Source organism: Strigops habroptila, chromosome 7 (genome assembly GCF_004027225.2).
Source record: "Strigops habroptila isolate Jane chromosome 7, bStrHab1.2.pri, whole genome shotgun sequence".
Lineage (NCBI taxonomy): Eukaryota > Metazoa > Chordata > Aves > Psittaciformes > Psittacidae > Strigops > Strigops habroptila.
In genome coordinates this window covers 62,098,075-62,121,110 of record NC_044283.2, presented here as the reverse complement: position 1 = coordinate 62,121,110, position 23,036 = coordinate 62,098,075, and positions in this window count along the sequence as shown.

Genomic DNA, 23,036 nt, shown 5'->3' with positions numbered 1-23,036 from the left:
CTTAACATGTTGGCCTGTGCCTGCAAGGGCTGGCATTTTCATGCAGGCTGTTTCTTTAACATCAGTTAGGGCAGGATTACCAGAGTTGCTGCAATCAGCCTTGTTTGGCTAAACCTTATTCTCTCTTGTTGCAAATGAATGCAGGACTCAAGCCTGTTGACTCTGAGCTAGTAGGCCCAGCCTGCCCTGATGGACAGCTTTCACAGAAGTGGGCTTCTGACTGTGCTTTTACCTGGGGAACTACTGGGCAAGTGTTAAGTTAAGGAGGAAACAAGCAATTATGCAGTAGTCTTCTAAAAGAATTATGTTATGATTGTTTTAGCATCATTTCTGGTCAAAGTCTGTAAAGCCCATTTTTTCAATATGTTTGCAAAAAACTCCAGCAAATTCAGAGCCTTCCAGGTGCTCAGCTTGCCCCCAAGTCAGCACTTATCTCCTAATCTTGTCTCTCCCACTGTCCCTATCAGGAACCAGTCCTTCTTCAGTGAGCCTACATGTCTGAAAGTTATACCTTCTCTTCAAGTTTCAACTCCCAGAAGCCTCTTGGAGAATTAAAAATTCATCAGCAACAATTTAAAGTCATGCAGATCATCTACCTCCTCTTGGCAGGATTGTTCACACTGCAGCGACTGCTGATGATGGTGAGAAGGTCTAGAGACGTGACTCAACTGAATGCCTCCTGGGCCAGTCCAAAGCTTGTAATTAAAGCTACTCAAGGCCTGTCATTTAATTAAGAATGCATTGATTGGGGAAGCACCTGAGCAGGCTAGAGGAGGAATGAGAGACTTCGCACTGATGTCGCTTTGCCTGTGCAGACACATATTTCTACCCTGAACTTCCCACTGCAGCACATGTAGAATGGCTGAGGAAGACCTCAAACCCAAATGCCCAGCAGCTCCCCAGAGGCTGCAGCTACCAAAACCTGTACTTTTTGGATTAAGTTTGGATCCTACTCTACCTGTTCAAAGCAAGAGTCTGTGTGTACTGTACTCTAAATTCAATGATGCCTTTGGTTCAGTTTTGGAAATGTCTGTCCCTTCCTTATTTTGGATAAATGATTAAACAATCGCTGTATAAAGAACCCTGGAATCCTAGAAAAAAGTCTGCTCAAGACCAAAAGCTTTCCTTAACAGTCTGCCTAGACTATTTCATCTCCTTGGACTCATAAAGGAAGAGAAGAGGACAAGAGCATGGAAAAGGCCAATTTGGGACTGTGTAGGTTAGCGCTACCTGCCAATCAGCTGGCAAACAAGATGCTTCCTTCAGCCAAACATTGCATCTCATCTGGTTCTAGAGAAATTACATCAGTGAGACATCAGTGCTGTCTCACTGTAAGCAAGTGGGTGAAAAGGCATCTTTGTATGCAGCAGACACTATGAAAAGACTCATGCATCCAGGTATTAAGAGTATGAAAAGCATGACATTCCGTTCACATACTGGATCCCAGTTTCAAGAATATCAAGTGTGTTTCCAGCCTCCTTGCTGAGAGGAGATAAGAGGCAGAAAACCTCTGATTAATGTGGTGATTCAGTGCACAGCGGATGGACTTGTCCCCCACGCTAATCAGCATGAGCAAGGACAGCAGCCGCTGTGGCACAAGGACAGCAAACACAGAAAAGCATCTAAAACATGCACTAGGACATGTCACAGGACCTTGAACCAGGCTACTCTAGGAACATGAGCTCACCTAAGCACACCACCAGTTCTCTGGAGCTAGAGGCTTTTGTCAGCTATCATGAAATGTCAATGCAACTTTTTACCTTCAATGTGTATTTGGACAACATGTTTCTAGGGTGCTTATACCAGGGTGACGCTCTGATGCACTTGCAGGTTAAAAGGCTGGCATTTATAAAAGTTGAAAAAACCCCATGGATTGCCCATGGATTCTCCCCTGCACAAGAATGTGGCTATGGGCAATGAGCCCAAGGTAGCACCAGGGTGCCTTTGAGTTCAGGTGCTTGGTTTTGCCTTTTATTTTGCATAGCACATGAAAAAGACTTGCTGCCTTTTCATTTCACAATGGCCAGTCTGAAATTTTCTTTTGCAAGGAGAGTGTTTTTCAAACTCTCGCCACTTTTCAATCTTTTTCATAACTTGTCATCATTAATTTTTTTTTTTTGACAGAACATTTGTTGTATGACTGGAGGTGTGGGTTTTTAAGACAAAACCAGGAATGTCCACAGGGATGGCTAGAAGCTGACCTGTTTTTTGACTTTCATTTTATTGTCTGCTCAATGGTCCCAATTAAAAAAAAAAAGAGACCAAAGATTGATTGTAGAAACAGTGTCTTGGTTAGGAAGAATTATTTTTTTTCTGTTACTTTTGAGAATTTGTGACAGTCAGCAACAGCAAATTAAACAGTAAAAATATTGAGAGACAAGTATTTTCATATTTCAGAAATTTGAAGATGTATACAATATGATGAATTATGTTAGTCAATAACAATAAGAAATTTATTTTGTTTTGAAATTGACCTGTCTTTGTGTTAATCCTATCTGTTTTTTTTAAATAAATGCCAGACTTTTTAAATTCTACTTAGAATTCAATTAATAAAAAATTAACAAAAAAAGCCCCAAGAGCACTTTTGTCTCCCAGTGGATGTTTCAATTTCAATTTAAGCTAAGATAATTTCCCATAAGTTTCATAAACATAAATTTCCATAAGCAAGGTTGATAAGTGAACATTTTACTATGTGCAGGACCACTCAGGCTATCAGTTGGCTGCAGGTTTTTCAGCGTCCTTTTTGAATTCTGCCATATATCTTTCAAGCATATTTATATTATTTGTTGTCAGTACATGCATTCTATTTTCATTTTTATTATTTTTTATTGAACTGGGACATTATTTCAATGATTCTTTAGAGTTTACAAGCAAACATCGTCTCACTCGTTTCTGTGACATAGAACAGTTCACAAGATCTAACTATTCTAAAAAGAAGCTAAGAATATTAAAATAATAGGTTTAGAATTATAATTTGATCACATCCTTCTACTTCCCTGCCACCAGGAAAATAGCTTACTATGTAGCTTTTGGTATTTTCTTCTCTCTGTCTTTGGAAGGAGAAGAGGGACTTCTCAGCAGCTCCTTGTTTATATTCCAAGTCAAACCTTGCTATCTAGATCACTTGTGCTGCATAAATGTAGCTATGGTTTAGAAGGAATGGCAGGTCAAATAAACAGTTCTGTTTTGCAGCAAGTTTAGATATTGTGTGGTTTGCTCATGTAAGTCCATTCTTTTCAGGGGAAGTTGTATATGCTTAATAATTTGTGCTCTCTGTCTTTCAATATGTAAGGTCATTTTTAAAAGTTTTCTAATTATTTATATGGTTAAGCGAGACTCTATCAATTGGAATATTATATTTCTTACTGTAAAAATTGCGAACCTACAATGATGGCATGTAATGCTGGAAATCAGTGCAAGGTGAAAAGGTTTTTTGGAAGCCATCTTTCAGCACATCCTCTTTTCATGCATTTGGCAAATTTTCATTCACTTACATTCCTGGATGGTCAGGGTCTGCTTAAAGTCCACTGAATTTGATTACAGGATCATAAGTTGAACCCTTTATTTTTCCTGTCTGAAAAAGAAAAAATTAATTATTTTTTGGATTAAACCCAAAATTTTATTGTTTAAAAACTATCCAAAGCAGAAATTAAAGCAAATAAACAAACAAACAAAACCTCCCCAAACCCCCAAAACCAAGCAAAACAATTGTCAATTTTTTTAAAGTTTAAATTGCTTCTATTGCTTTAATTCCAAACTAAGGCAGAAACAGACTTAACTCAGAACATTTCTTCTTTAGGAGTGTAAGTCAAATCCTTAGTACTAATGTAGGAGGATTTTTTGTATTGAATTTAACATACATTTTGTTATCGCTTGGCTCAATGCCTCAGGAGTCTGAGCCAAAGCTGTTATACTGTAATATCCATGAGGTTCAGTTTTCTCTTTCACCTGCAATACTGTACTCTCAGTCTAATGCTAGTGTGACTCCTGCAGTATAACAAAGAACACATAATGACAGCAGCAGAGGGGCCTGAATGTCATTTACACATATTTGCTATATCCAAGGTCAGCAAGAATGCACCTGCAAAACAGTCGCACTCAGACATGCTTCAGGAAAATGGTCTACTGATATGAGATTATTTTGAGTAAGAGATGTATTTTTTCATTTTAAACTCCTGTCTCCTTGGTTGCTGGCTAGGGTTAGACCACGACAACTCCTGAAGGTCTTTGTATAAAAGATCAAAATGAGATATTCAAGGTAAGCACATGCATTTTTGTGGTAACAATGAAGGAGACAGGTTTTGAAACAATGGAAAAAAATTGGGAAAAGCCATTCTAAACATGTTTTAAATGTATTTATAAATATTTTGCCAGAAACCTTGTTTCCTCATAGCATATTTCATACCCTGCCTGCTGGTCAAGTAATAACACCAACCATTATTATTCTTGCTGGAGCAGAAACAGAAATACTGACCTCTGCCTTTATTGCAAAGAGTGCTGCAAGTTCTCAGTCTTGTGAAAGGAATGAAAGGCAAACTGTGGTCTTCTGATGTAGTATCTTTTATTAAAGTATATTGAAAGACATCATAAATATGTTTTAAAAAATCAATACACTGCATTCCTCTCTGTTAATTCTCTGTACCGGTCCAGAATGACCAGCAGAAACAACAAAGACACAACCAACTTCGAATAACAAAGTCTTTGATGTAGTTGAACAATAAAAGAATCAATCCCCACAGCAAAGCGGAGGGTGCAAGTGGACATCTGAAACACGTTGTTGCAGTAGCAGGAACTAAGCACAAAGTTAAGCTTGTGTAGGTCAAGGGATTTGCGCCATAGCTCTGGCTTCATGATCGTGCAGGACCAGCAGCTCCTGCAGGAGCCCCAGTGTGGGACTCAGGCCCCTGTGCTGCTGTGGCAGCAGCTGGCTGCAATCTCCAGAGCTTTTGCTGGCGTCTCCTGTTGCTGCAGCTCCCCACCACTCCCCTGATGAAAGCTATCACCTCCTCCTCTGTCATTGCTCAAGGTTTAAACTGCCAGCCTCAGAGCGTTATCTTGTCTTGAGCAGACCATGCAGCTCCCACTCACAGAGCTCCTTTGCCAGGGGCTGGTGATGCGCAGTCAAGGATGTGCTCATGTGTTGTAACATAATTTATGTCCACTGCTGTTTTCTGGAGCCATGTCTGTCTGGACTCACAAAGAGTTGGGAATGAGGAGATCTTTCAGATTAGACTCTTGGGGGAATTTGGGATCTCCGAGGACGTGAAGCCTGGAAGGGAAGCCAACAGTAGCTCCCCATATGCTGGAGCTCCAGAAGGAAGGTCTGTGAGTCCAGACTTAGATTTTAAAATGTAGATCTAGCCTAAGGCAATAACTATAGGTAAGAAATAATTTCTAGTCAGAAAAGCTTTGATAGGAAGGTTTTACTAATAATATACACTGCTTCTGAAAGGAGAGGTCCACAGCAGGAAATGAAGATTTTCACTCTGCATTTGGTTAAGCAGAATTGGCAGTGGTATATTGGTGTCAGCCATAACACCATCTAGTGATTCCCCAAAATACTGCACCTCCTAGTACTCACAACCTTTGTTCCCCCACTTCCATGGTAGGTGTAAATTATCATTGCTTCAGGGTTGAAGGACCTGCTTCAGAGACCAAACCCCCTTGAACTTACTGTTAAGGTGGGTTTTAGATAGCACTTTGCTAATATTTCAGTGCACTACATTTTACCTTTCAACAGGAACATTTGATGTCAACTTCAGAGCAAATATTCATATATTCAAGCCTTTAGGTTCTTTCAGAGTACAAGCAGCACAAAACAGTAACAAAGATTTCCTCTATATTTTCATTTCTCTATGGACTGAAGTAGAAAAATTCAGTGAGGCAAATCTTATCTAATCTGAAGATAAGATTCACGAAAGGTAATCTTCAGTACATGGATTAAAATAAGCTTGTAATTTAAGTTTGTAAAGTATTCTTCTATTCGCAGTCCAAAGCAAATTCTCAGTAGGCAGTTTAGTGTTGGTATTTTCAAGTAATAGATACAGACTGGCAAAGCTATTCATGCATTTATATACAAGTAAGAAGAGTACATTTTGGGACTACTCTTATGTTTTAAATACAATATGAATGATTACATGATCTTTCAGTGATCATGGACTAAAAAGTCTTTCATGTACATAGATCAATTTGTTATCCATCACCCCTTCATTGGGAAATAGTACAGATTTGAGGAAGCATTCCTGTTTGGAAATACAATGTTCACAGAATTTATTTTGATGAACACCCAAAGAAAATATCTAGAAACAGACATAACTGATGATGTGGCATAGATGAAACCCTTATTTATATTGCCTTCATCACCTGACTCAAGTGACTTTTCTACATTATTATACTCAGCCTCAGCCTATTTCAGGTTCCAGCAGCTGGCATATCCGCCTCTGAATCTGAGTTTCTTGCCATTGCTGCATCTCCATTGCTGTATTTCCATAGTCATAATATTATTCTCTGGAGACTGGACGTTGCCTTGCCAAATATGATGAGGTTTTAGTTAAAACTCAGGCATAACTTTGCTGATGGAAGAACAACTGAATGTCCTGGGCATACCATTTTTTTTTGCATGTTTTCCTGAGAATTAGAGGTTTGTTTGTATCAACTACTGACTGCCCTCCTGGACCAATTTAGTCACAGGCGCTTACGTAAATAAGTTTATTATTTATCCATGCTTTCATCATAGAATTAGCTTGTATTTGTTTCTGGTTTCATTCACATAAGGGTAGGATCCTGCTGCTAGAGTTTCATTTAGTGATGGTGACAACTGCTATACGGTAGTATAAGATTGTATATAATGTATATATAATACGTAAACTGCCTGTAAATAATCCAAGAGATTTAAATATCTTCGCCTGTTTATCGTAAAGGAAGAGGCTGAAAGCATATATGTATGCTCTTGGGGAAAAATGAGGGTCTGAAGGTGCTTTCATCTGATGAGGGAAAGTGTGCTACCAAGAGCCATTGCGTCGGAGTGGAAAGGAGTGTTTTTGCCACAACTGAACATCTCTGAGACATGGTGTCATCTGGAAAGGGCACTGAGGTCAAAGGAGCTTTATAGACTCAATGGAGACAAGCAATGAGATTTAAGAACATGTAATACACAGAACAATAAACTAGAGCTGTATTTACATCCTTCATCTGAAATATTTATTATAGTTTAAAGTGCCTATGTAAATGTATATACAGATACAATCATTCAGTCATATTTTCAATTGTGGACTTCTATGCAGTTACAGCTCACTCATACATGCCTTTTTCTATTTTTGACACAGAGCTTTTGTATGTTTTTTAGCCTCAAAGACTCTTGCTAGCCAATCTGTCTTAGTGCAAGAGGGATATTTCATGGTGCTCATAGTGGAAGATTCACTTTAGTCTTGTATTCCCCAGGAAACTGCTGGGCTTTATGAAATGAATCTCCGTATCCTTCCATTACATCTTCTGGCTTAATGTTGGTAGCACTGGAAGTCAGATGGTTCCCAGGCTTAATATCTACACGATCAATTTAAGATTCGGGCATGGTTTGAAAGCAAGCAGTAGTGGCACATTGTATCTGCAATTTAGAATTGTAAATATTTTATCTGCTTTAATGCATACACACATCATGCACATTCATGACTAATCTGCAAAATGGGGCTAGTTTTTAGACAGTGACTGTGATAAGCTTGAATAGTTTTACCTGTTCAAATATCTTTATGGATATTAAAATTTGTGCACTAAATATCAACTAATGTGTATCCTGGTGTCATTTCTCTGTCCTGGCAACCTTTGTGAATATGCTGTTCTATTATAGCTGAACCTTCTATTATTTCTATTCTTGCAGCCTGATTTGTCCACTGCATCATTCCTTCTGTACTGTGACAACCCTGAGTCCACTGCATTGACCCTGAGATCTGCACATTTCCAATTTGCAGGGTTTTTTCAGACATTCATCTGTGTTTTGTGGTTTCACATACTCCCCACTGCTGCTACTCTTTGTTTACAGGTTAATTGTCTGCTAGCTTTTGGCATAGATTTTTTTTTTTTTTTTTTAATCTGTATAATCACTCAGTGAAGTATTGTCTTCTGTTTAGACTTGGATTTTCAGTGGAATTGTGGAACGTAGGAAGGCAAATCCTATGTGTTTTAACAGTGGCATGTTTAAATGGGGAAATATTTATTTAAAGGGGGAATGGGTTTAACCTAAACGGGGGAAGTTTAGGTTGGATATAAGGAAGAAGTTCTTTGCTGTGAGGGTGGTGAGGCACTGGAACAGGTTGCCCAAAGAAGTGGTAAATGCTCCACCCCTGGCAGTATTCAAGGCCAGGCTGGACAGAGCCTTGGGTTGCATGGTCTGGTGTGAGGCGTCCCTGCTCATGGCACGGGGCTTGGAACTAGATGATCTTAAGGTCCTTTCCTAACTATTCTATGATTCTATGGTTCTATCAAATCCATTGCACTTCAACCTTAATTTATTTCAAACTGAATGCATGCACATGACTGACTTATGAACTTTCAAGAGACTTGTTCCCTGTGACCAACATTTCATATGTATCAGTAAAAGTACAAACCTTACCTAGGAACATTAATTATCTCCCAAAGTATTTTGTAGGTGCATTCAAGTGTTACACTCTTTTGCTTTTGAAAGCACTAGGATTACCTTTTGGATGACAAGAATATACAATCACAGAATCATAGAACGGTTGGGTTGAAAGGGACCTTAAAGAGCATCTTGTTCCAATCCCTCTGCAATGGTCTGTATAAAGTTTTTTGATAGCATGCCCTCATTAAAAAGCCTATTAATACTATGTCACCACTTATCTTTTCTCTTCAGCTAATATACACATCTAAATATCTTTCCATAGTTCGACAAAGACTAGTCAGTACCATTTCCCCATTTCACTTTTGATTCCAGATCATCCCTCTTCAAACATCCAGAAACCCTCCTTTCCCACTGAAGTGCTGTATTCCCAGAATTAATTCCCAGAGTCTTTCGTTTGCAGATCCATCTCTTCTGTGCAGAGTGCTGCCCTGGTGGTACTTCCAGCACCATGTACAGTTGTGCTCATTGTCAGGTTTTGCTTTGTCTGCAAAGGCATACTTGTAAGCAGCAGCTAATCCTCCACAACTATCCTAAGCAATTGAGAAAGAGAGAGAGAACTGCTTAGAACCGGAGTTTTCTGATGGTATCTCATTTAGTTTCCTGATTGGCATTGGTAGCTCATGTAACCTAGAAGAAATGCATATGACTATGAAAAAGAATGTGGTAATGAAGATCTTGATGGGCAGGAAAAAAGGAGTGGAACAAGACAGGTGGGAAAGTACGCTATGAAATCATTGCAGAGGCCCAGACAACCACAGGCACTAAAACACAGAATGTTTTCCTTTTAAAAAAAAAAAAAAAAAAAGAAAAAGAAAAAGTGAGCACAGCTAGTTGGGGCTGTGGTGGCAGCAGCAAATTGTTCCAGTGAGAATGCAAGAGCTTTTGATTCACTTCAATCGTCATTCAAGACTGTACGAGAACTGTATATTTAAATTAATGATTGAGGAACTTCCTTAAGCGAAGAAGAATGACAACATATCATAATGTCCACATCCCTTTCTCGGAGGCATCCAGTTGTGACTCAAAATTGAGGTGAGAGGACCTTTGAGCACATTCTATTTGTCAGCTAACAAGTGCAGGCAGGTGTTTATCGTTATTCTTTGCACTTTCTTGGAAGTAATAAAATGCAGGCTGGAACTTCAGCACAATGTTGCATCTCTTAAAACCCACAAGGAAAAGAAACCTCTGAATGTTTCATTACATTTTTTTATTTTATATTTTATAAGATGCTGCAAGGTATGAAAAAGAAATCATAAGTAAAGGTTAAAAAATGGAAAATGAAAGTGCATCATATCTGAAATTAAAAATAAGAAAAAGTGGGGTTCATTACTGGAAAGAACAAACTTTTGAAAATCCATTTAAATGATGAGTTGGGAAGAACATTGCCTAGAAAATATAAAAAGCAATTATATTAGATATTTAAGGAATAAGGATAGCAATGGGAAATGCAGAAAGGTGATTTGTCATTAAAGGCCAGCTTTGAGATTCGAGAGATCTGGTGTTCTCCCTTGCCACATCAGGGTTTTTTTTGCATCTTATATTGGCTGCATATCTAAGCTCTTCACAGTTCTCTGTGTACATACCTTCATTTATAAAAAGTAAAGAAAAAAATGAAATCTTTCAGAAAACACACAAAGATTGATGAATGCAATGATTCCTTGGCTAATCTGTGTTTCCTGAACTTCCTCATAGTTTTACTTCCTTTGCCTGCACTTGACTGTGGGATAAAGACCCTGAAGACCAGTAGGAACAACTTTTTGGCAGCACAGAGCTGCTGACATGCACATTACAGTGGCTGAGGAGCCAGCCCGCCCCTTTCCCGGTGGGGGCTGAGTTTCAGGCAGGGACCCAGGCTGTGTCTGCAGCGGAAGGAAGAAGCAGCTCCTCTGTCTGTGTCAGTCAGGCTCTTTAGGAAGCGGACCCAAAGTACTGTTCCCATCACTGGAAAGAGCAAAAATAAGACTGCTGCTACTAATGCGCTATGTGTTATATACCACTGACATAGAAATGCCTTTGTCAACAAAATCTGCATCCCAATGTGCTTTTCTAGCCTTAATAATCTGAATTATTTCTCTACACTGAGACACATATACTCAGGCATGCAGAAAGCTGTCTTGTGTAGCCATACAACACCCTTCATAGCCTTCCTGCTCAGCCTTTTTTGCTCATTTCAGTACAGCTGTCTCCAGTCCAGCAAAAAATGCATTAAAAGGGGCTTTTCATAGTAGGAACATTTCACATCAAACCGGCTTTAATGTAAATCCATTTTTTTTTGCATGAGTTTTCGTAACACTGGCAGACTTGGAAGTCCTCAGAAGGTGGTATGTTCCAGAGGGGCTTTCTCACTTCCCATCCCATCAAATGGAGTTGCTCCACTTACGTGACAGTGGGACAACTTCTTAAAAGTGCTTAAGGATGCAGGTATGTTGCCAGGGATAAAGAAGCAGGAGTGTGAATTTGTGATGCATTGGTCAGTCTCTTGTCGATGACTGTGGATGTGCTGAGACCCCAAGGGAGAGGGAAAGATGCCCTCTGGGTGCGAATGCATGTATGAGAAACAGCTACAGCACTCTTGATGTACTACGAATTTCCACCTCAGCTTCTCCTTAGAACTTTGTCAGCTGTCAGTGGTCCCCAGAGAGCACAAGTCCAGTGTAAAAACTTGACTTTTTTTCCTGGTAGCGAACATAATGCATTAGTACTTCTCTGGCATTGTTGGCGATCAGTATGTTTGTGTTTCTTCTAGTTCTAAGCATTGCAGGCTGAGCGAGCAAAAGTGGAGTGGGAGGCAGTAATGAAGAGAAGGGGAGGTGGCTACATCATCTGCTTTTCAGTAAATTCATTTTTGTACTAACATGAATATCGTGATTAATAATAATAGCAGCTTGTGACTGTTTTGAAAAATTGCATTGCTAGAAAATGAATGTTTCCAAGTTGCTCCAAGGAAGGAAGATTTAAGAGGGAAAAAATATACACAGAACTGAATTTGAAACTATTTAGAACTGTAAATGCTGACAGTAATTAGGATGACTTGAGTATTTCGGTACGCTGCCCTTGTAGTACTTTACCCCCCTCTTCTGCTCTGCTAGAAAGAGTAATATTTTCTATCTTTGGCTAAGAAAATTTAGAAATTTATATATGATGAATATGACATGCTCATTATAGAGTGCCAATTGAAAGAGAACCAAATAAGAAAATCTGTTGTGCATATCGATATACCCACACTGAACATCTACGCTAATACTTCTATGGTGAAGAGCTTTCCTAGATGTTTTCTTTAACTTGTTTTATGTAATCTCAGAATTATGAAATTACGGATTGTAATTACAAAAGATGAGGACACTGCAATGCTTTTGCAAAATGAGCTTTTAAAGGAAAAGTTTCTTCTCTTTTTCACACAATAACTTTAAATGGGGAATGATCAAAAATCCAGAGCAAACAGAACCTACTTGACAAATGATGTCTTAATGTTTGATCAAGTTCAAGGCATTAATGGTATCACGCAGCATAACTTCTGCTTTCTTGAAAAACAATGGAGCTCATTTAGAAATTGGAATTCCCTGGAGAATGACACAGGAGTGCAGACTATTAATTATTCTGTTCTATTGTTATCTTTTGTTCAGAACAATAGTGCTCTTGAGGTCCCGTGGAATGTCTCTCCCGTGCAAGGTGTCAGGTTTTGATTAAGCATCATTTCATACAGTTCATTAACAATGTATCTTAAAATGAGCTTTTGATTGAACATTTTTATTGGGCATTTAATATAATTTATGGTTTCTGTTGAAATTTCACATACAACATTTGCCAACCTAGTTATTATATATTTTTCATTAAACAATGGTGTTTTACATTTTCTGAAAGGTTCTATTTTTTAAGTAGAGGAACAGATTATATAAAAATTGATAATGAACGCAGTATATCATGAAAATAGCTCTCTTGGCCATTTTTTATTCCAGTGGAGGTACAGCACATAGGTGTACAAGTGGGTCCATTCGCAAGTGTCATCTTGGACCGCCAATCTCAAAGCCAACATTTAAGCTTAGTTTTCCTACCTAGATCGCTGGCATTTTAATAAATCTGCCTGCTTTTATAAAAAGTTAAACCCCAAAGTGAATGAATTCTGCACATTAAGCTTCATCCAGCAAATCAAACATTTTAGCAACTGTGAAAGAGCAGCACAAAAAGAGCGCGTTTTGTCACACATCTGCTGTACAAAGATTGTAAATACTCTTGGGAGTAGTGGCAACTAGTCCAGTTGAACACTTAAATGCAAATACAGGGGTAATTGTGTCTTAAAAGATTTACCAGTAAGTTCAGGCTTTGGCCTCTAGCAGTCTGGAGGACACTGAAATCTAAGGACTGTGAGTGGTTAGACAAAATAACTCAGTCTTTCTTTGTAAAACAGCCACATCAGGAACAATGCACACACTGAATGCTGAGCAGGTTTTAGCTCAGCCAGCTAGATGAATATTTATACCTTTCAGGTAAAGAGGGCTGGGAATCCTGATGGAAAAATTTGGGCATTTCATTTTTTAACCTGGGAATCTATCTTCATTTTCAGTTTGCAAGATTAAAAAAAACCCCAAACCCTTATATCGCTGAAATGGCATGTTGGGGAGGGAGTGTGCACAGAGACAAACATTATAGTTAGAAACAAACCATTAGCTGGAATTTGTGTCTGGGGAGATTATTGGAATTATTTACATGCACATGTGAATACAGAGGGAAGCGGTCCAACACTGGCTGACTGTTAACACAGTGACGAGTCTGTTGGGATGAAATAATAAGTCAAGTTTTCACTCAAATACTCAAAGCAAAACCCAGCAGAACCTTTTGCTGAGATTTGAGATGGCTCAGCAAAACTTTCCATGTTTTTTGTCTTTTACTTGGGCCTTCGAATTTGTGGTTGTCAGTGGGATGGGAATATTAGAATATTCAGTCCTCTGTTCCCTTGACCTACTAAGAATTCGAAAGCACCAAGATTTTTCAGGAAGTCCTGTTATAAATATTTCCTACTTAATTGGGTGTATCCCAGAGGTTCAGATCATTTGGGATTTGGATGCCTGTCCAAATCAAACCAGAAATCCTTCTTAAGCAACATGGGCCCCAGCCACAGTATTCAGATTCAGACTGATGTTCCAGCTAGAAGTGTGGGGGGGGGTGTGTGTGGGAATTTTGAGCCAAAGTGTCCTATTGCTCTCGTTTCAAAAGAGGACTCAGCTGTGATGTTTGGAGCTGGACCCTTGCTTTATCTCAAATGGACACTGCATTTCTCCTGCTCAGTTTAGGATAGGAGCCCATCTCTGATATTATGGGTGCCTCCCATCACAAATGACCATAACTAAGAACTCATAATTTATAGGGCGGTCTCAGTTTTCCTTTGTGTCTGTGGTTAGAACAATAGTTACCACTCTGCATCTGCTCACATGGTCTTGTTCTTGAACTTGGTGATGCACACTGTGCTGTTCAATCAACCTGGCTAAATTTCAGAGATTTCTTCAGAAAAATGATGTTTCTCACGCTGACTGGCAGCATTATGCCATCTTTGAATCCACTCCCTTTCCCAGAACTTCAGACCTAAAAGGGTCACTGTGATACTGAAAACATGCTTTTTTCTGACTTTTCTTATCTACTGGTAATACTTTTAATACTACTGTAGTTGACAGAGATGTGGAAATACATATATTTGTTCTAGGGGTTTAGTGCTGTGCACTTGATAGCACTTTATATTTCTATTTTCTTCTAATTAATAGTGCAGTCAGCTTTCCCTGTTCTTTTCAGATTATTCACTGCATAAAAGAAAAAGAGATGAAATCACTTAAAAATAGGAAAACATTACTCCATGAAATGGATTATATTTCAAGCTGACAGTGCTTTTTCCTTCCTCAGCTTTCCATTAATAGATACAATAGATACATATATTCTGTATAACTCTTCTTTGCCTGCTTTGCTGTCTCTGTGATCTATCATAAATTTACCCATGTTTCCCACTCCATTCACAGCTTCGCTTACAATAGTCTATTTATCATTTTGCCCATAAACACTTGTATCTTGCTTCTTGGGGCTTAGAATCACTTCCTTCACATGGACATTTTTCCTGAGTGGTTACCTTGTCTATGAGTCAACCATTGCTCTAATTTCACTCAAATAAGCTTGTTTGTTTCTGATGGAGACGCCAATATAAGAACATTCCATAGCTGATCAGTGACATCGTCTATTCTGCAACCTTTGTCTCTCCTAACCCTGCCTGCTCCCAGAGATGCTTTAACTTCTTGTGTCACCGCATGTCTACATCTAAATTTTCGTCACGCCAGGACAGGGACAACATCTTCACATGTTTTCTTTAAAGTGATGGGCACACTTTGCAGCACACTAAATACAGTAAGTAACAGTTGATTGGTGCTTACACTCATATTACTTACTATGTCAGCAAATTTCTGTGTTTAAAAAATGGCTGTGTCTTACAAAGAAACAAATTAAACTGGCAGGTTCCCCTGACCAGAAAGCTCACTACTAACCAACACCTTCCTGCGTCATTTGTAAATGATGTGCCTGTGTGTTTGTAAAGCCCTGAAAAATCCAAGGTAAGTCAAAAAGCAAAGCAGTTCAAGGAAACACTTCAACCTCTCATCACAGGGCTTGAAGAATGCAAGGCTAAAAGCGAAGTCAGTGCTGAGGACTGCTTTCTTTAATGCAAACAATACAAATGATACAGGAAAAATAGGAAAAAAATAATATTTGATATTCCTCATTTCAGCAAGACACAGAAATCAGAGGCTGGTCCAAGGCGATGTTAAAGTCTCTGGTCTGTGCCCTTGGCTGGCAGACACCTCACTGTCACACTCAGGGGGCATCCTTGCTTGTGCAACCGCTCTTGCTCTTCCATCCCCTTGCTAGCTTTTCAAAGGAAAGGAGTGGGAAGGAAAGGACAGCTTTTCAAAGTTTCATGTGTGCTTGCCAAGCAGAGGTGGTGTTTTTTTGTGGGCTGGAGGAATATGGGCAGCCCCTCAGGCACTGTAGCTGGCAGAAAAGGAGCAAGTCCTGGGCATCGGCATCATCTCGAGCTGGGCACACAGTGAAGCAGCAGCTTTCTGCTGGGCCTTCCTTCTCACACAGCTCTATCATTCGGTCTTATGGTGCTTTTGCAAGCCTTATGGGTTTAGTTCAAGATACAGAGGGTTACAGTAATAAAGCGCTGAGCCTGCTTGTGTCTGGCACACCACAGTGAAGCTCAGTTGTGGCAGAGAGACGTATCTCCCTGGGCTAGCTAGAAGCCAGGAAAAAGCAATGTTGGCTGTTGGTTTATCCAACCCTGTAGAGTGACGGGAGACTGAAGTTGCAGATCTTCTTATTTGTAAAACTTCTTTAAACCGAGTGTCCTCTCTGAAATAATTTTTATGTTCACCTGCATCTACAGCTGTACCTGTGCTTCTGCAGACTCTGTGAGGTCCTTCTGAACTTCTTAAAATGTCCCAGTGAAGGTTACAGTGTGGGGAAACAATGAATAAAGACCAGCTCTGCTAGAGCCTTCCTCTGCAGCACTCGCTCCTCCTTTCCTCTGCCTCTCTAGTTGAGCTGCCAGGAAGGCAAGTGGATCTGTATTATCTTCTCAATCACCTCCTTTCTCCAGTCTCTGCTTTCCAGGATGTGAAAGAAGGGCTTTACAAAACTGCTTGGAATAAAGAGATGAAGAAGCAATGAGACACAGACAAACACTTTGTGTATATCAGGGTATGTTTGCTTTTGTACTTCCCCAAATGGTGTGTGTAGTACGTGCTTTTGCCATGCCTCTAAGGCAAAGAACAAAGGGATGGGGCTGAAAGAATTTCTCTATGTTCTTCCCAGAATAAAGTTTGTTTTTCTGTGTTTGACCTTCAACTCCCAGAAGACCTGAGTTTAACTGCTTTGATTTACTTCCATAATAAAATGATCGATTAATGTTAAAGGCAGGCTTTATGAGGCCTGTCCTCAAATGGTCTCAGAGCCTGCCATAGTGAAGATGTTATACTGCCATACTCTGAAAAAGGTCACATGAAGGGAATCAAAGACAAGACAAATGATGGTTTACACATCAGAAAAGCTCTCAGTAGTACAGACAGGGAATGTGGAACATAATGTCTCTCAGGGCTTGGTGCAGATGGTATATAGTAAATATAGTCTGAAATGCCTCCCTAGGATTTATTATTGTTGCTGTTGTAGTTGTTTTGGGGCTTTACTTTTGGACAAAGCTGTGCTCTCAGAGTGACACATGGACAGCCCTGGTTAAAATCTAGAAAATGGAGAGGTCTGATAAGCTGATCTCAACATGCTGGTGTTAAGCAGCTTGCTCTCAGAAGCTAAGAGCTTGATTACTTATGATTTTCTGTGCTTAGTTAAAAATCAGTTCACTTTTGTTTTCTAGCTAGACTTCACTGCAGGCATTTTTCCTTAAAAGAGACAGGCAAACTGAGCAAGCAAAATAAGAATCAACCCAAAACTTCAGCCTCTGTCCATATCTGCATGTCCTAAAGGAGAATTTATATGTTATCGAATGGAACAGGAAACTTCTCTGTGTTTTCCCCCCGTATTTTTATGAGAAATTGTTTAATCTTGTTCTATTTGTGCCTCCACTGGATTAAATTTCCTCTGACAGGCATGGATATTTCTTATTTACCCAGATGTAAAAGGCAAAACTGATTAATAAATTTCAAAGAAGCAGGAACCTGAGCTTCAATTGTTGTCTTAAACTGGAGTAGGACTGGCCAGGTAATTGTATCAAAATCGAGCTTTTGTGGGAAAGCACATTTTTCAGACCAAATCTCAGGCCAGATGCCTACACTTTCAACAGCACTCTGATTGGGAAGTCTTGTCAGGTGTTGGATGAAATTTCAGATCTCAGTTGGGGGCAGAGAGGGAGGCAGAACGGAAAGCAGGCAAGCAAATGAGGTACTCCCTCAGGGTTTGGGAGCTGCAGGCTCAAAGCCTTGCTCTGTAGCAGTTTGAGCAGGTATTTAAACCTTGGCTGCTTATCAGATCCTGCCGTCTTAACAGTCAAATTCTGGTCTTCAGGGTCAAGCTGGGTTGAAGGACAGGACCCATCCCCAGAGCTGGGAGGCTGGAAAGCAGATGGGCACGCACAGAAATCCCTCCTGAGCCAGCAGTTCCCCTGCCATTCCAAAGTACCCCACTGGAAGAGAATGGCTTGGGGCATGGGTGAAGATGCACCCCCACAGACGCTGTCATCATCCCAGTACAGAATGAGCAGCACTGCTGTGGCCAGCCTGGCTTTCCCTCTGGCTTAAATTAAAGTGACCCATGGCTAACGTGTCATCTCCTGCAGGGCAGCTGCCCTGTGTCTGCTTTTAGTTTGTAGAAACAAAATAGTGAATGTAATGCCAGTTTACAGTTCATATTGCAATCAGTGAATATGAGGAAAATCCCACAGCACTTTCCTGGCCAGTTTCAAGCCCATGGGTGATATTACCCATCAAATCAGCCTGTAAACAGCTGACGCACATAACTCAGGAGTGAGTCGTATTATGAAAATTGCCATTCAAGGACACAGTGACTGCTTCTGGTGTTCAAGGATGGGATACCGAGGCACCAAAATGCCATGGAGGGCATGCCCTTAGTGCCCTCTGCCAAGAAGCACGTCGTACTGAGGCAGATAATGTTGCCACCTTTGAAAAATAATTCCCCAAATGGCCACTTCAGGCACTTGGCTGCTGTGACTGTGCAAGCCGGTGATAAAACTTGTCATGGTAGAAAGAAAACAGCTGTGTAAGAAGCTTATTATTAAAGGCTTATAAGTAATAGGACTTTTCACGTGGCAGTAATGTGGTAAGACAGGATCTGGCAAAAGCATTTGTATTTCCAGTTTTGTGGTATTCTTGGAAGGGGAGAAAAGAAAAGGTAGAGATCTAGGGGCAAAGGCTCATCTCAACATACATGGAGTAAAACAGTCTGTGCAAGGCATTGATTGATGTAGCCTGCTCTGAAAAATATTTGGCAAAAGACATATAATGAGTTTTTCAGATTTCTAGTATTTTCTTTTATGATTTAGAGGACAACCAGAGTTTAAAGAAAAAAAATTAGCTCCCTTAACAACATTATAATCACAAATAAATAGGCAAATTACAATTAAAAAAAGTGTAGAAAGAACTGATGGAAAAGTCTTGTCACTGATTAAATCCATCCTTTGCCAGGACAGAGCTGCTGTGTACGTTATATTAGCACTTCCATTCAGTCAAGCTTTAGAGCTGACTTTAAATATCCTTTTTATATACAAGGTTTTCTCCTGCTGCCATCCCAGCCCTTTAGAGTTGCAACCACTTAATATTCTACTTGGCCCAGGGGGAGAGATGAGCGTATTAAGGATACAAATACAAAACACATTTCTCTTTGCATTCAGTGTAACCTGACTAGACACTACAGTTGGCAGACACCAGATGGTTGATTGGAGTCTCTAGTCAGTCTCTGCAATTGCCGAAGCCTTAAGGACAAAACAGCACCAGGGAGATAGATTTGATATAATCATGAATCACTTCTGGGACCACAGCAGACAACTTCAGATAGGAGTCATGCAGGTCACCTTCTCGAAGCTCCTTCTGGTACCACGTGCAAACAGAGACTGGAGAAGATTAATATTGGAGAACAAATGATGATGGATGGCATGAGTGGGGTTGTAAGGTGTATTTGGGATTTACTGAACATCTTCACAGAGTGTTTTGAGAGGATTGACAAGCAGAAGTGTATGGGCTTTTCAGAGTCAAAAAAGGCAAATCTTGTTGAGGTGGAAAAGAAGGAAAATGAATGGTTTTGCTTCATTTAAATGATATTGCAAGTACTTCTAACAAACAAAGTATCAGATGGTTATTCAGGAATATAGAATGAGCAATATGAAAATGTCCCCATTTAAAACTAGGTGGTTATTATTAAAAAATCTTGAGCAGCTATTCAGATTATAAAATGAATTTCCTGCAGCTGTACTCACATCACTTTTTCCACTTTTCATAAATTCTTAACTGATATTTTTCTATACTCTGAAGTTTTCATGGAGACAAGCAAGTGTTAGGCTTGCATGCTCTAGATCCTTGTGAGTTTCCATTAGGAAACATGTTATTTGTGTAAGAAACAATTTGTACAAACAGAAGCAAAATGTTCCTAAAAACCTCAGCTAGAACTTAAAGCAGAGTTCAGTGGGTATTATATGACCCAGAAGAGGCACTGACTGCACCTTTTGTATCTAGAATTATACTCGCATACAATTATTTTGGGTCATTTGAACAAAAGGAAAATCACAATTATTTTACAAACACTGCCAAGAAATCCATAATAACAGATTTTGCTTATATATGGTGCCTCAGACTTGGTTTTTAGATCTCAAAGCATTTTTATTTTTTTTAAAGAAGCTACTTGTTAGATACAAACCTGCTCTACTATATTCAAGCTCCTGTCTTCCTTACAGAAGCACAATCTTCAAATTAAAAGTACAGCTGATGTTCTACGGTTTGTCTGTACTACAACTAACTGAAATAATACATGTTTTAGATATACACTATGATTTGTTCTGTTTCGGTGGATAAATGAACTCTGAAAGTAAGGAGATCATAAAATCATCACTGTATAGAAATGAAAATCGGAAGGAAAGTAGGCTTTGGATGCTCATGTTTTCCTTTTCTTGAAGGGGTTTACTATATTGGGGTGGATAAATTATTGGGGGCATTGTGTGGTAGGTATTTTGTACCTACTGTGAATGTACTGTACCTGGAATTTCCTCCTTTGCTACCTCCTATTGTGTACATATTCATGCAAAAACGTAGCTTTCACTCTGAGAATGTTACCAACAAATTTCCGTCTTTTTTTTTTTGCTGAAGCAAGAAGTATCTCCAGAACTGGAGTACACCAGTCTTCCTAGAAGTCAGTAAAATTTTGTCTATGCCTTGTATTCTGAGCAGATTATCTGGGAAGCATGGCTGGTGTAGCCAGCTGGCTATACACAGCTGCTGTTAGGTGTCTCATCTAGGTCCATGCTGGCCCAGGTCAGAAACTACACACACTAAAGCCATTTGACTTGATGAAAGATATTGGAGGGAGCTGGGCACCGGCTTATGACTATGTGGACTGTCCCAACTCCAACATAACTTGATGATGTGAGCCAAGAATAATGTCCTGTGTAAGTTAATATCTCCCCAAAATTTCAGCCAGTGTAGAAGCTTAACACAAAAATATCCATGGTCCAATGGAAGAGTAACAGGAAAGCAGGTTGTACCAGTTGTTAGAAGCCTGGCAACCCTAAAGCATGAGCTTTACTGTAAATAAAAGGATAACATACAACCTTATAATTGAAACTTGACACTACTATATTTAAAAAGTTTCATCACCTTTTATGAAAGTACTGCATTATAAATATAGAGAAAATATATCAGCGCTTTACTGAAATTCTTTACATGCTTTTAAATAACCTCTACTTTCCTAGTTTATGCCCAACATGTACAGCTTTCCAAATGCTGCAAAATGGTGTCTGGCCCCTGAAGCTGGTAGGTGGAGTCCTGGCAATGGACTGAGAGAATCACCTCAAACTCCTTCTTATTAGCACCCACAAATAATGATCCTGAAGCCAAGCTAGTTGTGAGTTAGGCACAGTCATTTCTACCTTCAGCTGTTGCAAGCCTGGTATTTTTACGTGAGATCTGTGTTGGAAAGAGCTCCCGAGAGAAGATTTGGGTGATATTCTGTGAACAGCTTTCTGGCGCTGAGATGTTAAATGTAGTGCCACTTATTTGCAGTTCACAGGACTTTGACTGATTCTGTTTAAAACATGATAAATGCCCAGCAGTGTCTGAGGAGAGCTCCTCTCAAACGTTCCAAACCTTGTGATGTTTATTGGTCCTATTGAAGAGATGCAACAAGTGAAGGGGAATTTCCTGACAAAGAGAAAAACTTCCCCAAGCCATGTGCAATTTATTGGTCTAGTTGGGTCAATTACAGCCATGTAACTCATTCTCCCAAAATTACGAACTGGCTTTCGTTATTTCCATTGAGTGGTTGGACCCATCCTTAAGTTTCAATCATCTGCTTTTCTTGTGCTGGTGATAGTTTACTGATTGCAGAGTAGAAAGTAGGAGAATTTCTTTAATTACTTTTATGTACCTCAGTATCTTGGATTCTATCTGTGTAGAGTTGAACATGTTTCTTGAAAAGTGTGCAAATATGTGTCTTTTCGCAGTTACTCTTTGACATTTTCAAAGATAGTTCCCTCTTCCCATAGCTAACTTGACAGTCAATCAAGCAGAGTAACAAAGAGAAAAAGACAGAGGATCAGGGAATGAAGACAGAAAAGGAATCTAAGAAAAAATAAGAAATTTGAAGAAAAAATGGAGAAGGATGAAAGAGGAAAAACTCTTGGAATAAATTAATAAACTGTTGTTTTTAAAAAAGGGTTCTTTGCACCAGCTCTCTTGCTCTTTCCCATCATCATTTATTTCCAGCTCTTTTCTTCTATTGCTGTCTCTCTGACACGCAGATTTTCTAGCTTTTTGGCCCGTAGGCTTCACTTGCCTTGTTCTAAAGCATACTAATTTGTAGAAGAGTTCAAAATGTACATGTGCATGTTCACCACATAAAACACGGCTAAAACAAGCCACAGTGTCGCAATTTACACAAAGCACAAGAAACCTTCAGGAATTGTCTGCTGATCTTTCCCTTGGCTCCCCCATGGAGATTTTGCCATGGTTACTTGCTGCTTGCAGGTGTCACCAGGCTTCCTTGCTCTGCAGTCTCACTGAAGTCAAGGAGATCTGAATCCAAGAGCAGAAGTTGGCCTTTACAATTCACTTCCATGTAGCATATGTTACTATATTGTATACCAAGAAATGTAACCGAGAAGAACTGTGGTATTTACAGTATGCTAAAATTTAACTATTACTGTAGCCTTCTGAAGCCTGTGAGCAACATCCCAAAGACTTTACCCATGTTGTATTTAATCCCGTGTGAGGTAGGACTCCTATTGCTGAGGGACAAATGATGCAGTATGAAAAAGGATTCAGGATCAGGCTCTGTGCCCATTACCAAACTGAGATAGCCCAGTGGTGACTAATTCCTTTAATGAGTAGGCAGGAGAGGTAACATTGAGTAGTGTGAGGGATATTGATCTATTTTTTAAATTATTATTTTTGGTAGCAATGTCAGAGGATAGAATGTTATTTTAAGAGACATTTAGCAAGTAGCAATGAGTTTTCTTTCTGACACCAGAGGGATGAAGTTGAAGGTGATACAGTGGGCATGATAGGCTGTTGCAAAAATATGTGGGCCTGGGACACTAAAAAAGGTTGCTGCTTGTAAAATCAGTAATGCAAAGAACAACTTAGAGCACACTTGCTGAATTTTAAAGAACTGTAATATTCTGTTCGGTCAAGCGTCTCCA